The sequence below is a fragment of the Mandrillus leucophaeus genome, unplaced genomic scaffold (genome assembly GCF_000951045.1).
Source record: "Mandrillus leucophaeus isolate KB7577 unplaced genomic scaffold, Mleu.le_1.0 Scaffold682, whole genome shotgun sequence".
In the NCBI taxonomy this organism is placed as follows: domain Eukaryota; kingdom Metazoa; phylum Chordata; class Mammalia; order Primates; family Cercopithecidae; genus Mandrillus; species Mandrillus leucophaeus.
This window is the reverse complement of record NW_012107386.1, coordinates 537,004-551,732: the sequence shown is the minus strand read 5'-3', so window position 1 is coordinate 551,732 and position 14,729 is coordinate 537,004.

Below are 14,729 nucleotides of genomic sequence, written 5' to 3'. Positions count from 1 at the left end.
AAAAAAAATATATATATATATATATATATCTTCAAAATCCTGGGTGTTTATATTTTATAAATTATAGTGTAGCTATCTGGGTTTCCTTTTTCACTTTGGCTGTTAGGAAACTGAGATCTAAATTTGTAGTCACAGTAATTGTGCACGACTTACTGGTCTGCATTGTTATATACTGAACTTCCAATGGTATTATCTTACTATTCTACCCTCGTTTTTCTTTCGCTTTAATTTCTCTGTTTATTTGTATTGTAAAGTATTGATTTCATTTTTGTTAACCAAGAACTAAGTCTACAGACCAATAATGAAAACTATCCCAAGTAAACAGGTACTTCAGGTTTTTGTTTTGAAACCGAGTCTGGCTCTGTCGCCCAGGCTGGAGTGCAGTGGCGCGATGGCTCGCTGCAACCTCTGCCTCACGAATTCAAGCAATTCTCCTAGTCAGCCTCCGGAGTAGTTGGGACTACAGGTGCCCACCACCACGCCCAGCTAATTTTTTGTATTTTTAGTAGAGACGGGGTTTCACCATGTTGGCCAGGCTGTTCTCGAACTCCTGACATTGTGATTCACCCGCCTCGGCTTCCCAAAGTGCTGGGATTACGGGCTTAAGTCACCAAGCCGGGCTGGTACTTCAGTTTTATACATTCACAGAATGAATCAAGAGATTCTGCCTTCCTACTTCTTAAATCTTTTTGGCTGAAAAATGCCAGGTCACAGGAGGGTAGGGTGTCTTATCCAAGATTTCAGAGGGAATCCTTAAGCATGGCTTATTAACTACCTGTTAAACAAGTGTCGAATTAACAACTTAGGGTGAAATGGGAGCAAGAGTGTTTTCTACATTTTGAAGGCTATTGGTTAAAATGTAATCAAAGGTTATTCATCTCTAAATCATAAAATGAAACTAGCTTCTAAGTTTCTTTCAGTTCTATGTGACATTCTGCCATTTATCCTTGAGTTTTGATAAGAGAAAGAGTTTAGAATGACCAACTGGGTTCTCCAAATTTTTCCCAAAACTGTGAATAAGAATAAATGTAGGCACAAAATCTATAAATCATAGCACATGGACATGCTTGAGGAGACTAGGTATGCCATCAGAAATGTCTTTAAATTATTGTAGCATACTCCTGTGTTTAAAAGATATTAATTATGTGATTTAAATCCAAAGGTATGATTTTTCAAAGAAAAATGATATCTGAGTTGGTGGTAAGTGACAAGACCCATCACAGAGATATTTTGTCCAGTAGCAGCCCAGCTGCTGATCAGTTTACTAAAGAGCCCAAGGGGCAGATTAATTATTTAGCAGTGGAATAAATTGAAAAGTTGGCCCTAACGACTTCAATACAAATTGAAACACCAGATTCTGCAAAACTCTCGGCAATAATCACAGAAAATGTGAGTGAATTTGAAACCAGGTTTTGCAAATGGTCTGACATCATCATCTCCTTTACTTTTCTCTTAACCCTCAACCTCCCATACTCCAGCTCATCCCATTACCCACTTTCCCCCTACCCCCACTTCCACTAACATTGTGCTAACCCATACCTTTCTAGTATGGCAATTCCTCTCTGCATCTGCCATCCCTTCCATCCTATTTATAATGCTCTATATTGGGCAATGCCTGTACCCCCCATACCAAGATAGCATGCAGGATATCATCCTCCAAAAGCATAAGTTACCATCTAATGGTGAGTACAGCAAACAGGGAGAATGCTATGTAAAAAATAAATAAATAAATAAAAATAAGAATATATGTAAAAATGATAGGCACAATGGAGGTACAAACCACCTGCTGTGAAAACACAGATGAAGAGGCAATTAATTCCTGTCATTTTCTAGCAAGAGTGGGTGACAAATATCTTCACTCTGCTTATTCCCCTCCCATCTGCTTCTCTCACTTCTAATGGGGACAATTTGGGATCTGGGTTGTCAGTTTCTGCTACTGAAATGTGAAACTGGAGGATGAAATTTATTCTGATGTCAACCACAGAAGCTGCTGTATTTAACTTAATATAGTGAAGGAGCAGTTTAGTGACCAATTCTCTATAAGACACAACCATCCTACATCCCTGTTGTCAGTTACTGCTTTAGGACTCCAATAAGAATTGTTTTCAGCCAGGTTTTCTGATTTCTCCCTCTCTCCTCCAACTTCCCAATCCCTTCCCAGAATTGCCCAGTGTTTTCCTTCTGCTAACTCACTAGTTTCTTGTACCAGGCTATTCTAGCTGCCTTATACTTTGAGGATAGACCTGTCTGTGTACCAAGATGGCCTGTTTGCCTATGTATTATGAGTTTAGAGGCACTCTCCAGAGTTGCTTTGCCTAAAATGCCAACATTTTATGTGTCTTAGACATCCAAATGACCCCATGAGGACAAAGCAGAAGGTCCATCAGTCATTTACATCTCAGTTAAAATTATTTCATCATATCATTTTGCTTTAAATAACTAGCAGAGATGAGCTACCCTGGGGAGGCTAATTCACTCTTCAGCCACTATCTACTTAGCATCCTGTTATATGTTAACTTGTTTCTAAAATGAATAAGACTTGTCTGACTCATATGCCGGTTGGGGGAAGAAATACAATTGTAATTTTAATAAGTGATAATTGCATGGAGGAACCGCCAACACTGCCCTGGGCATTGGGTAAAGGCTTAAAAGAGGACCAAAGATTTTAGGTAAATCTTGAAGTGTAATTTGGAGTTGGCCAGAGCAAGGGAAGCAGGGAAAAATAACTAGAATTATGAACACGCTGAAATGGAAAGAGTTTGAGTGAGAGCTGAGGTAGAGATTTCAAGTAACCAAGAATAGTATAAGACATTATGGATAGCAGAGAAGAGGTAGATTTAGTATTTGGAAGAAAATTTTAAAGAGAGAATGGGATATGGGAGAATTGTAAGACGGACTATAACATTTCAAATTTTTGCCTTTAAGAACTTGTTTTAAGAGGCAAAGTAAGGCAGTTAGGATCAGATTAGTAGGATAAATCTGATGGAATTAGAGTATGAATAATGAAACTGACAATGCATGAATTGTCAACATTCCTTTTAATCAATTCCTTCTCCCAGTCCCTCAGGTCTGTATTTGTTACACATAAACATATTGAAAAGCACAGGAGTCCTGGTTCTATCATTAACTAACTGCTCACAGGTATCCTAAACACCCAGCAATCCAATTTGCATATTTCACAGGAAAGCCCCAGAAAAGATGATCCTTAAGATCTCTTTTAGTTCTAAAGACTATTACTATTTTTGTATCTTGGAAGCATTGCAGTATGTATTGTACTTTCTAAGTAGACACTATCTCCTCCTACTAGAAGCCTAAGCAGTACCAGAGCATTGACATTAAAAAACTCAGGGTTTTATTATTGGAAATTTTTAAAATAACTCTTTTTCTTATTATAAAAATAATACATGTTCATTAGAAAAATTAGAAAATAAAATTGTAAAACATCACAACTCCTACCCACTCAGACACAACTGCGGTTAATACTTGGTATATAACCTTACTAAGAAAATTATTATTTCATGTAAGATTGTATTAAATAATGGCAAATTACTCTCTACTAGAAAAAGGTTGTTTGTTTGCTTATTATAGAGCCAAGTAATTTTCACACAAATAGCTATTGAAGATTTCATGGGGTTCAACGAATCTAGGCAGATTTCTTTCTCCCTACAAAGTCAATCAACACACATTAAGTAAAAATGAATAGAATTACAACTCAGTATAAATGTCTTCCCTGTGGCTTCAGATTTATGCCTCCTAAGGCCCTTTCAAATAACACACTCAAACATTAATAGGAGGGGAATTATGGAGTATGTACAAGGCACTGTACAAGGTACTTTCTATGTGCTGACTTGAACCTCATAACAATACTCTAGAGCAGGTTTTTTGATCCCGGTTTTACAGATAAGATTCAGTGGCTTAGAGAGGTTAATTGACTTTATTACAACTACATTACTAGTAAAGATCTCAACCAAGATTTGACCACAAAACTGCCTGGTGCCAAATCTCATGTGTTTACCACTATACCAGCATTCACTGAACTGTTTTCCAAATAATACTAGTATCGATTGATACATTGTTCCATGAAAAAAAGAGTCCATTGTCAACTATGTTTGGGAAACATAACATTGCAGGAAAGAAATATGTTTTCTCAGTTTAACATTTATTTCTTATTTGACAGTGAAAATTCCTTTTTTTCCTAGAAGCATGAAGTTGGTTATGAAGGACTTGAAAATCTTCCCCACTTCCCACCAACAATACAGAGATAATGAAAAAATACAGCATCACTTGAGTAAGATCTTTTACAGATTCGACTCTATGGCTTGGAGTTATTGTGGCCTGAAAGGAAGGATCTGGAGACCAAAATAAAGTTGCTGTTTACCTTTAATTCAAGGGTGATTACAGGTTGCTGAGCCAGATGTAAATCTGTAAAAATGTCTCACAGGGCAATATTTTTCCTAACTGAATGAGCTTCAGACTCCTTGTCTGTAAAATAGGGTGAATGATGTTAATACATAATTAATATTAATTATGGGAGAAAGGTACCAGATTGCAGGAGGATCTTAACTGCTTTAAATTCCAAGACAAGAAGTGTTGACTTGGCTGTTACACAACAGGAAGTCATCAAACTTGTCTCAAATAGGTTAGTTTTAAGAAAATTAGTGTGATGGCAGTGTGTAGAAGAGATCAGAGGAGGTTACTATATTCTGTACCTGCAATTTGGGGAGTCTGACATTACACCAACTGCCTTCCTCCACTTCAGTGCGGGCTGTAGCCACTGACCAGTAGATCACCACTTTTTATTTCAGGATACTCAATTATTGTTTATCACAAGAATTTAATTCATTGGCTCAAAGCTCACCTCCTCAAGTTTCACTTTACTGTGCCAGAGAACTTAAAATTTGATAACGTTATGACTACAATTTTCAGTTGTTTCCTAAAGGGGAAGATAAAATTGTCTAGACCAGGAAACTTGAAGTGAGTATCTTTAGAGGCAGCAGTATCTTTAGAGGCAGCAAGACCTGTCAATATGAAAGAGCTGGAGGAGAGAGAAAGTTGGTCTTGGCTTTTGGACCCTTTTCCAAAACTCTGGGGAAGCCCTAACAATGTATTTGTATGATCATATACTTTTGGTAAAATTTGCAAATAAAGATATTGTACCTGCAAAAAGACTTTATCTCTTTCCTCATTAACTTCTCCTGTGCCATATTTAGGTATAAGAATAGTGGTGGGCATTTTTGGTATTTAATTAATAAGATGAGGTGGGACTGTAGTGAGATTTGTATAAACAGTAGTTCTCAACTGAGGGTGATTTTGCCCCCTGGGAGACATTTAGCAATGTCTGGAGAAATTTTGGGGTATCACAACCGGGGCAGTGGTCAGGAGAGCTACTCGCTTTTATTGGGTAGAGGACAGGGAGGCTGCAAAACATCCTGGAATTCACAGAATGACTCCTCCTTCAACAAAGAATTCTCTGGCCTCAAAGGTCAGTAGTTTCAGGTTGAGAAACCTCAGTTTAATGGAAAGAATTTTAATGGTTTGCAATTTTAGGTACACTTAAGTTTCTGGTTGTCTGGATACAGAAATGTTTACCAGAAATACTCTGTGCTGAGTTACCCAATGTCATGATCTGAAGATAGAAGACCAGAGATTGTATCATTATATGCACGTGCTCTACAGTAATTAGCACTAGAGGTCTAAAGGTGATGGAGAAAGGTTTGAAATGAGCCAGGACCTAGTCAGTGTTTTTCCAAACATTAAACATGTGAAATTAAAGGGAAGATGACTACTCTTCCCTTTATAAAAGTCCTCTTCTGTCAGGAAAATGCAGCAGGTACAATTATAAATGAACCACATTTTTTTCTCTTTTTTGAGATGGGAACTATGCAAAATAGAATGTATAGAACTCTTGCGATGATAGGGTACAAATCTATAGCAGTACATTGAACACCATACGTGTCTGTTTTTAAAGTTACATATTTTATGCATGCCAACAATATAGAGGAGTCTTGATGTGATATTACTGAAAATGGATTGTGAAGCTGCAAGAAAGTTTTCTAAACTATCATTTGTTTAAAACATATTTTGATCTATCAGGCTAGAAGACAGACTGAATTATCTTTCTTTTGCTGCTATAGAAAATACAGGATTGTCATATAATAAAGTGACTAACGGTGTGCAACCAAAAACGCCATCGAAAAAGTATTAAAGAAGTATATTAGGCAATGAATTAATTTAAAAATTATATTATTCTTGATTTTTTGTAATGTTCATTTTGTCAGCTTTAAAAAATGTTTAATTTATTGTCATTTCTTTTATGAATTTAAATACTATTAATCTCATTTTGAATTTGTAACTTTAACTTCCTTTTTCTTAAAAAGGATCCACAAATTTGTATAAATTTCAGACCTCACAGAACCTGGATATTCTCCTATATATACATTTTATTTTGAAATGAAATATTGAATTGAGATTTTCTTTATTTCTTTAAAGACAATGTTTGTTTCCTGCTCATGGCTCACTTCAAAAAGCAGCCCCACTGAGAAATCCATTTTTTCTCTCTTCTGCCCTGTCTTTCTAGGACTAAAATATTCTCTTCCATTTCCCTTACTTATTGGAAAATGAAGAGGCAAGAAAAAAAATCCTATTACCTCTGTGAAGCCTGCTGCCCTAAAGTCACAAACATAATTTATGGATTCTAGCCATGCTTGCATTCCTTGCCATGCCAATAAAGTTTATTGAAATGGGAATTAGAATTTAAAAGCTTAAACCGAAAGAACCAGTCCAGGAATTGGAAAAATATATGTATGTAGCTTATACCGAAATCAGAATATTGTTCCACCTCCAGCCAGACTGTAATGCAAGTTAGCAAAAAGTAGTCTGTTTGATTTTTAAGCCAATCTAATCATGTTAACATTGAAGAAAATTTTCATTTTGATTTAATATTTTATGACCTAAGACTTGTCATTCCATATTAGAATTAGGGTCCAAGAAGAAGAGCACTTTCTGCCTTATGGTTCAGAGTTCTGGGACTTTAAGATTTAGAGAGAACATGACAAAAAATATCTACGGTAAGGCTAAAATTACTAGTCAGGGTGAACATTATAAAAATGTAAGTAAAAATGAATTTAAAAGTGATATGAGTACATTGAATGGGTTGAAACGTAAAATCCCACAGAGAAGTATTTGAGGATAGCTGCAGGAAATCTACATTAAAGTCCATTATTTCATGCAGAGAGAATCTTGCTGAAATTATAAAGTACTCCTATGGCAAAAAGGAAAGAACAACCCACAGCCTTACAGCAGCAGTCAGAGTAACAGCAGACATCTCAAAATAAATCCCTCACACTTTCTGAGGAATAACTCCTGCTAATCAAATGTCCCAAAACATCTGGGCACTACTTGCAGTTGCCTGAACATTCTGGTCAAAGAGACAGAAATATAGGTTGCAATAGGGCATAATAATATTTTAGAGACTCTGCTTCCTAAGCATTTCCAACTTCATTCAGTCTCAGAAAGCCCAAGACTAACAGGGAGACAGAAAGATGATGGGCGTCAAGAACCCCAGATTGCAGATTAGGTTATATTTAAAGCTAAAATCCACTTAGAAGACTGGCTGTGTGTAGATAATCGCACAGATGAAGTGTTTGAGCTCCTCATTCTACTTCCTATACTCCGTACAGCTCTGGAATAATCAGATAGGCTTGTTGTCTGAAACTTTTAGGGAGTATCTGTATACTTTGAGCTTTTAGCGGAAAATTTAGTTGAGAATTCTACCAACGCCTAAGAAAAATATCTAGATGACTCTACACCCTTAATATTTTACAGAATAAAGAAAAAAGAAAGCAGTTTGATACAAAGAAAAAGCTACCAATCCAGAGACAGAGAAACAGTGCATGACTGTAACTTGGCTACATTTCTTAAACTTATCTGCAAAATATTTAAGAGGACATATCTGAGGAATGGTGATGAAGATTAAATAATAGTATGTGAAACAACTTCACATGGGGCCTGGAACAGAGTGGTTTTATTGTTGCTGTGGTTTTAATAGTACTCCTTCCTTTTTAAATTTTTTTTTCCCTTGAGACAGGGTTTTGCTCTTGTTGCCCAGGCTGGAGTGCAATGGCACGATCTCGGCTCACCACAACCTCTGCCTCCCGGGTTCAAGCAACTCTCCCTGCCTCACCCTCCCAAGTAGCTGGGACCACAGGCATGCGCCACCACACCCAGCTAATTTCGTATTTTTAGTAGAGACGGGGTTTCTCCATGTTGGTTAGGCTGGTCTTGAACTCCTGACCTCAGGTGATCCACCCGCCTACGCCTCCAAAAGTGCTGGACCTACAGGTGTGAGCCACTGAGCCCGGCTCCTCTCTTCCTTTCTCCACCCCAACTATTAATACTTAGGTAATGATGCTTGAGAGAAAGCTGTTTGTCTACTACATTTTGAAGTTAATCATAATTATTTTGTTTCTTCATATGGGTAAATATTTTGAAGTTTGAGGGAAAGAATGTTAACAAAACGAAGAGAAAGATCTGCATTAGATGATTCACAGGATATCATGAGTTCTTATTTGCTGAGAAGTAGGAATAGGAACGCAACATTCTAAAAATACCTTACTTTTACAAATACCCCATCTCTGGCTCACTGCAACCTCTGCCTCCCGGGTTCACGCGATTCTTATGCCTCAGCCACCCGAATAGCTGGGATTACAGGCCTGTGCCACCATGCCCAGCTAATTTTTGTATTTTTTGTAGAGACTGGGTTTTACCATGTTAGCCAGGCTGGTCTCAAACTCCTGACCTCAAGTGATCCACCCTCTTCGACCTCTCAAAGTGCTGGGATTACAGGTGTAAGGCACCATGCCTGGATACTCAAACTACTTTGTGTACCGAGTATTTCTTTTTTATCAATTTTTTTTAGTTATGTATGAAAACCATGCTAAAATTAAGTCAAACTATTGAAAAAATAGGTGCATATTTTAATTTAAGGGAAACTTGGGCTAACAGTTTCTACCATCACACATAGAAATGTCTAGTACATTGGCCGGGTGTGGAGGCTCACACCTGTAATCCCAGCATTTTGGGAGGCTGAGGCGGGCAGATCACCAGGTCAGGAGATGGAGCCATCCTGGCTAACATGGTGAAATCCCGTCTCTACTTAAAATACAAAAAATTAGCTGGGCGTGGTGGCAGGCACCTGTAGTCCCAGCTACTCAGAAGGCTGAGGCAGGAGAATGGCGTGAACCTGGGAAGCGGAGCTTGCAGTGAGTGAAGATTGCACCACTGCACTCCAGCCTGGCCGACAGCGTGAGATTACGTCTCAAAAAGAAAAAAAAAAGAAAACCAATCCAAATGTCCATCAATGACAGACTGGATTAAGAAAATGTGGCACATATATACCACAGAATACTATGCAGCCATGAAAAAGGATGAGTTCATGTCCTTTGTAGAGACATGGATGCATCTGGAAACCATCATTCTCAGCAAACTATGGCAAAAACAGAAAACCAAACACCGCATGTTCTCACTCATAGGTGGGAACTGAACAATGAGAACACTTGGACATAGCAACGAGAACATCATACATCTGGTCCTGTTGTGGGGTCAGGGGAGCGGGGAGGGATAGCATTAGGAGATATACCTAATGTAAATGACAAGTTAATGAGTGCAGCACACCAACATGGCACACGTATACATATGTAACAAACCTGGTGCACATGTACCCTAGAACTTAAAGTATAAGAAAAAAAAAAGGAAAAGAAAAAAAAGAAATGTCTAGTCCATTATTCATCAGAATGAAAAACACTTGGATTTCTTTCTTATTTATTTTATTAACAATTTTCTGACGGAACAGCAGGCAGTTGGGCCTCGATACAATGTACTAAGTTTTAGACCAAAAAGATTTCAGTATTATAGTCTTATCTGTAAGGCTGTCCTACACAGACCCTAATCACAGCATCAAAAAGAGGTTCCAATGTAAAAGAAACATAGTAAGGTATCTTAAATATAGTGTAGCAAGTATACATAAAAGTATTCTTAAATATACTATCTGAAATGTTATATTACATTTCTTGCAATTCTGCCTAACACACCACCATTTATAATTCTTGAAAGGTTTTCTGTAAAAATAGCAGCACTGGTAGACAGACACTAATTCATCTGTATTCTTTGTTGTCTGGTTCCCCTTCAAACCACTAACTAGGCCAGCTGTTATTTGATTATAATTGTTAGTTTAAAATGCACAAAGTAACCAGGAATGGTGGCATATGCCCGTAGTCTCAACTACTTGTGAGACTGAAACAGGGGGATTATTTGAGCCCAGGAGTTTGATGCCAGCCTGAGCAACATAGTCAGACCATGTCTCCAAAAAATAAATAATAATAAATAATAAAATATACAAAATATGCACATTGGTTTCATAAATCCATGGCTACACTTTTCAGAAACTACAGGGCCATTCTGGAAAAACCCTGGAAAAACAAAATTGAAACATGATAGTGAAACTCTTAGCTGTAATTTTATATTATTAGAACTTTTAAAGTTAAAGGAATCTGTGAAAATACATGCATTTTCAAAAAAGGTTTAAACTTCTCCAGCTTTATGTTATGACTTTCTTCTCTTCTTAAGGTGTTAAAATTATAGGTTCACAAAGCCTTATCTGCAAATCTGAAATCCAGAATGATGAGAATCCTAGAAGTTTTTCTGAAACTCATTTGATGGCAAACCTGCCATGGCTAAACAGTAGGTTATTTCTAATCTCTTATTTTGCACAGTTATGGGTAATCCTACACTTCCATGCAAAAATTAACATGTCTTTCATCATGGTGGATATATATAATCTATAGTATGTGTACTGCAACACTGTTTTAAAATTCTAAAAGTTCTTAACTTTGATACACATCTAGACGCATGGAGGTCAGGAGAGATTGTAGACTTGAATTTCCTTTAGAATTGCTCTTGTTTCAACTCAACTTTTTTTCTTTATTTCTATTTTTAAAGATTCAGTAATTTGAATTTCATTAAAGGTCAGCTGTGCTTAGAAATTGATCAGGAGTTAATAATTCAGGACATCTTGTGAATTATTACAAGTAGAATTGAAGTTACTTCTGTTAGAGAGGAGGGGCAAACACCAGAGAGCAAACAGGAGTATCCATTTGAAAAGATACGATTCCTTATTACTGAAGGAAACAGAATGCTAAATGTATGAGTTTTATTTTATCAACACATCTCAAACAGCAGATGCCTGTCACTGTATAAGAACTGCTAAAAGTCCTGTGATTTTCTACCATAATCCAGCTGTTTTTAAAGTTTTTGATAGATGGCCCTTACTGCTCTGCCACCCTGCTCTGTGAATCATGTAATTGTTTACTGTCCTGGTCCATTTAACTCCTATTTAGGACCATACCTCATACATATCTAGAGCATTTATATTTCCTTTCTTTGATCATAAAAGAAAACATTTTATATTTTCTACGTATAGGATTTCAGAAGTCAGGTTATTACTGCAATAAAGTACGTTTTTTGATCTATATTAGAGCTTTCCTTCCTCCCTCCCTCCCTCCCTCTCTCCCTCCCTCCCTTCCTTCGTTCCTTCCTTCCTTCCTCTCACCTTCCTTCCCTCCCTCCTTCCCTTTCATTCTCCCTTCCTTCCTTCAAATGAATATTATCTTTAAGGAACTTAGATGCATATGGAGCCCTTCTCTTGAAATACAATGCTTTTTTCCCACATGGTAGTTAAACGTACATAAATATTGCCCTATTTAAAACAGTTGTAATGAACTTTTATCTTTATTATGGAAATGCAATAAGAATAGCTGTGTATCAAGTGATAATATGATTATATCAATTAAGCAAATGGAGATCATGTGTTAATGACATTTGGTATGGATGGAAAAAACACGAATTTGAAAGAGAACTTTTCTATCTTGGTATAATCTCCAAGTTAACTCAGAGAAATGATAAAATATTGCTCAATAAACTGCACAAATTTAAAGTTAGCAATTTCAGAAATGTTGACATATGTATACACCTGTGAAAACATCAACACAATCAAGATCATGAACATACTTATCACCCCCAAAAGTTTCTTCAAAATTCTGTCAACCCTTTCTCCCATCCCTCCTGGTTGTTTTCCACATCTTGTCCCCAGGCAGCTACTGATCTGCTTTCTGTCACTATAGAATATTTGCTTTTACTAGAATTTTAAATAAATGGAATCATACACTGTATACTTCTGTTTTTTTACTGACTTCATTTGGTATAATCATTTTGAGATCCATCCATGCATTGAGTGCACTGGGAATTTATTTCTTTGTGATGCTGGGTGGTATTACATTATATGGATATGCCACAATTTCTTTATCCATGTACTTATTCATGAATCAGTTAGGGTTTATTCCAGCTTTTGATATTACAAATAAAACTACTGTGAACATTTCTATATAAGGACATATGTTTGAGTAAATATCTTGGAGTAGAATAGATGTATCATATGGTAGGTGTATATTTAACTTTCCAAGAACTTGCCACACTGCTTTTCAAAGCAGTTAGACCATTTTACATTCCCATGAGTAGTCTATGAAACTTCCAGTTAGTCTACATCTTCAACAACACCTGGTATGGTCAGCCTTTTAGTTGGGGACATTCAAATAAGTATATAGTAGTATCTAATTACAGTTTTTATTTATGTTTTTCTAATGACTAATGATGTGTGGATCTTTTTATGTGACGGTTTTTCATCTATATAACTTTTTGGAGATATGACTATTCAAATTTTATACCCATTCCTTAAAAATACATTTTATTTTTTAGAATAGTTTTAGACTTACAGAAAAACTGAAAATATAGTACAAAGAGTTTTCATATATCCTGTACCTAGCTTCCTTTAACATCTTACATTACTATGGTACCTTTGTTCTAATTAATGAAGCAATACTGATATTTTATCTTTAGTTAAAATCTATACTCTATTCATATTTATTTAGTTTTTACCTGATTTTCTATATTGTTTTCAGGATCCCATCTAGGATACCATATTATACTTAGTTGTTTCTCCGTAGGCTCCCCTTGTCTGTAACAACTTCTCAGACTCTGTTTTTGATGTTGATGGCCCTAGCAAGGTTTGAGAAGTACAGATCAGGTGGTTTGTAGAATGCTTCTGTAATTGAGTTTGTTTGGTATTTTTCTAATAGTTATACTGGGATTACAGTTGTTTGGGAGGAAGAGCACAATGACAAAGTTCCATTTGCATCATATCATATTAAGAATTTATACTATCTATTTGACTTATCACTGTCAATACGAACCTTGATCACTCAATTAAGGTAGGATTTGTCAAGTTTGTTCACTGTAAAGTTACCCTTCTCTTTTTTTATTTCCATAATGTTCTTCTTGAAAATAAGTCACTGTGTGCATCCCACACCTAATGAATGGGAAGTTATGCTCACCCTCCCTGAGGGTGAAGTAATTACATACATTATTTGGAATTCTTCTGCCCAGGAGAGTTATCATCTCTTTCCCTCTATTATTTATTTGATCATTTATTCATATCAATAGAAACTGATAGACAAAATTTTATTTTACACTCTGGATTATATTTCTGTAAGTAATCTAAGTTGTTGTTGTTGTTAATGCTCAAATTGATCCAGCTTTGACTAGTGGGAGCTCTTTCAGTTGGTTCCTGTATTTCTTTGACACAATTCCATCAATAAAGGATTGTATTTTGTTTTTGAGCACCTCCTTGCTTTCTTTCATAAAAGATGTTCCAGCCTTATTTTGCTTATATCTATTTTTAATATGGTTGTTTTTTCCTTATTTATGAGATTTGATGACTCTTTATAAATTGTGTATAGAAGCCCTTTATTAAATATATAATATGCATATATTTTCTTGAAGTCTTTGGTTTTTCTTTTCATTCTCTTAACAGTGCCATTTGAAGAACAGAAGTTTTTAATTTGATAAACTCTCATTTTTAATTTTTTTGTTTTGCTTTATGGATGGTACTTTCAGTGTTGAATCTGAGAAATCTTTGTCTAACCCATTGTCACAAATTTTCTACCATGTCTTGCTAGAATTTTTATAATTTTAAGTTTTATATTTAGGCCCGTGATTTTCCTTTCATATGTGGAATAAGGTGTGGATTGAGGTTAACTTATAATATTACATGGTTATCCAATTTTTTCTACACCATTTGATGAAGAGAGTACAGTAATACCCCCTTATCCACATTTTTGTTTTCTGAGGTTTAAGTTACCCACGGTAAACCAAGTTCCAAAAAGAGGTGAGTATGGTATAATAGGATATTTTGAGAGAGAGAGATAGAGACCACATTCACATAAATTTCATTACAGTATATTGTTATAATTATTCTATGTTATTATTCATTTTTGTTGTTAATTTCTTACTCTGCCTAATTTATAAATTAAAACTTCATTGTAGGTATATATATATATATGTATGTGTGTGTGTGTGTGTGTGTGTGTGTATATATATATATATGAAAAAACAGTATACATTTGGTTTGGCACTATCCATGGATTTAGGCATCCACTTGGAGTCTTGAAATGTATCTCCTGTGGAAAAAGGGGGACTAGTGTATGCTTTCTCCAGTAAATTCCTTCTGCATGTTTGCCAAAACAAAATTGGTTATATCTATGTGTATTTATTTGCAGACTCTGTATTTTCTTCCTTTGATCTATTTTTCTATCTTTATCTCACTGTCTTGATTATCATAT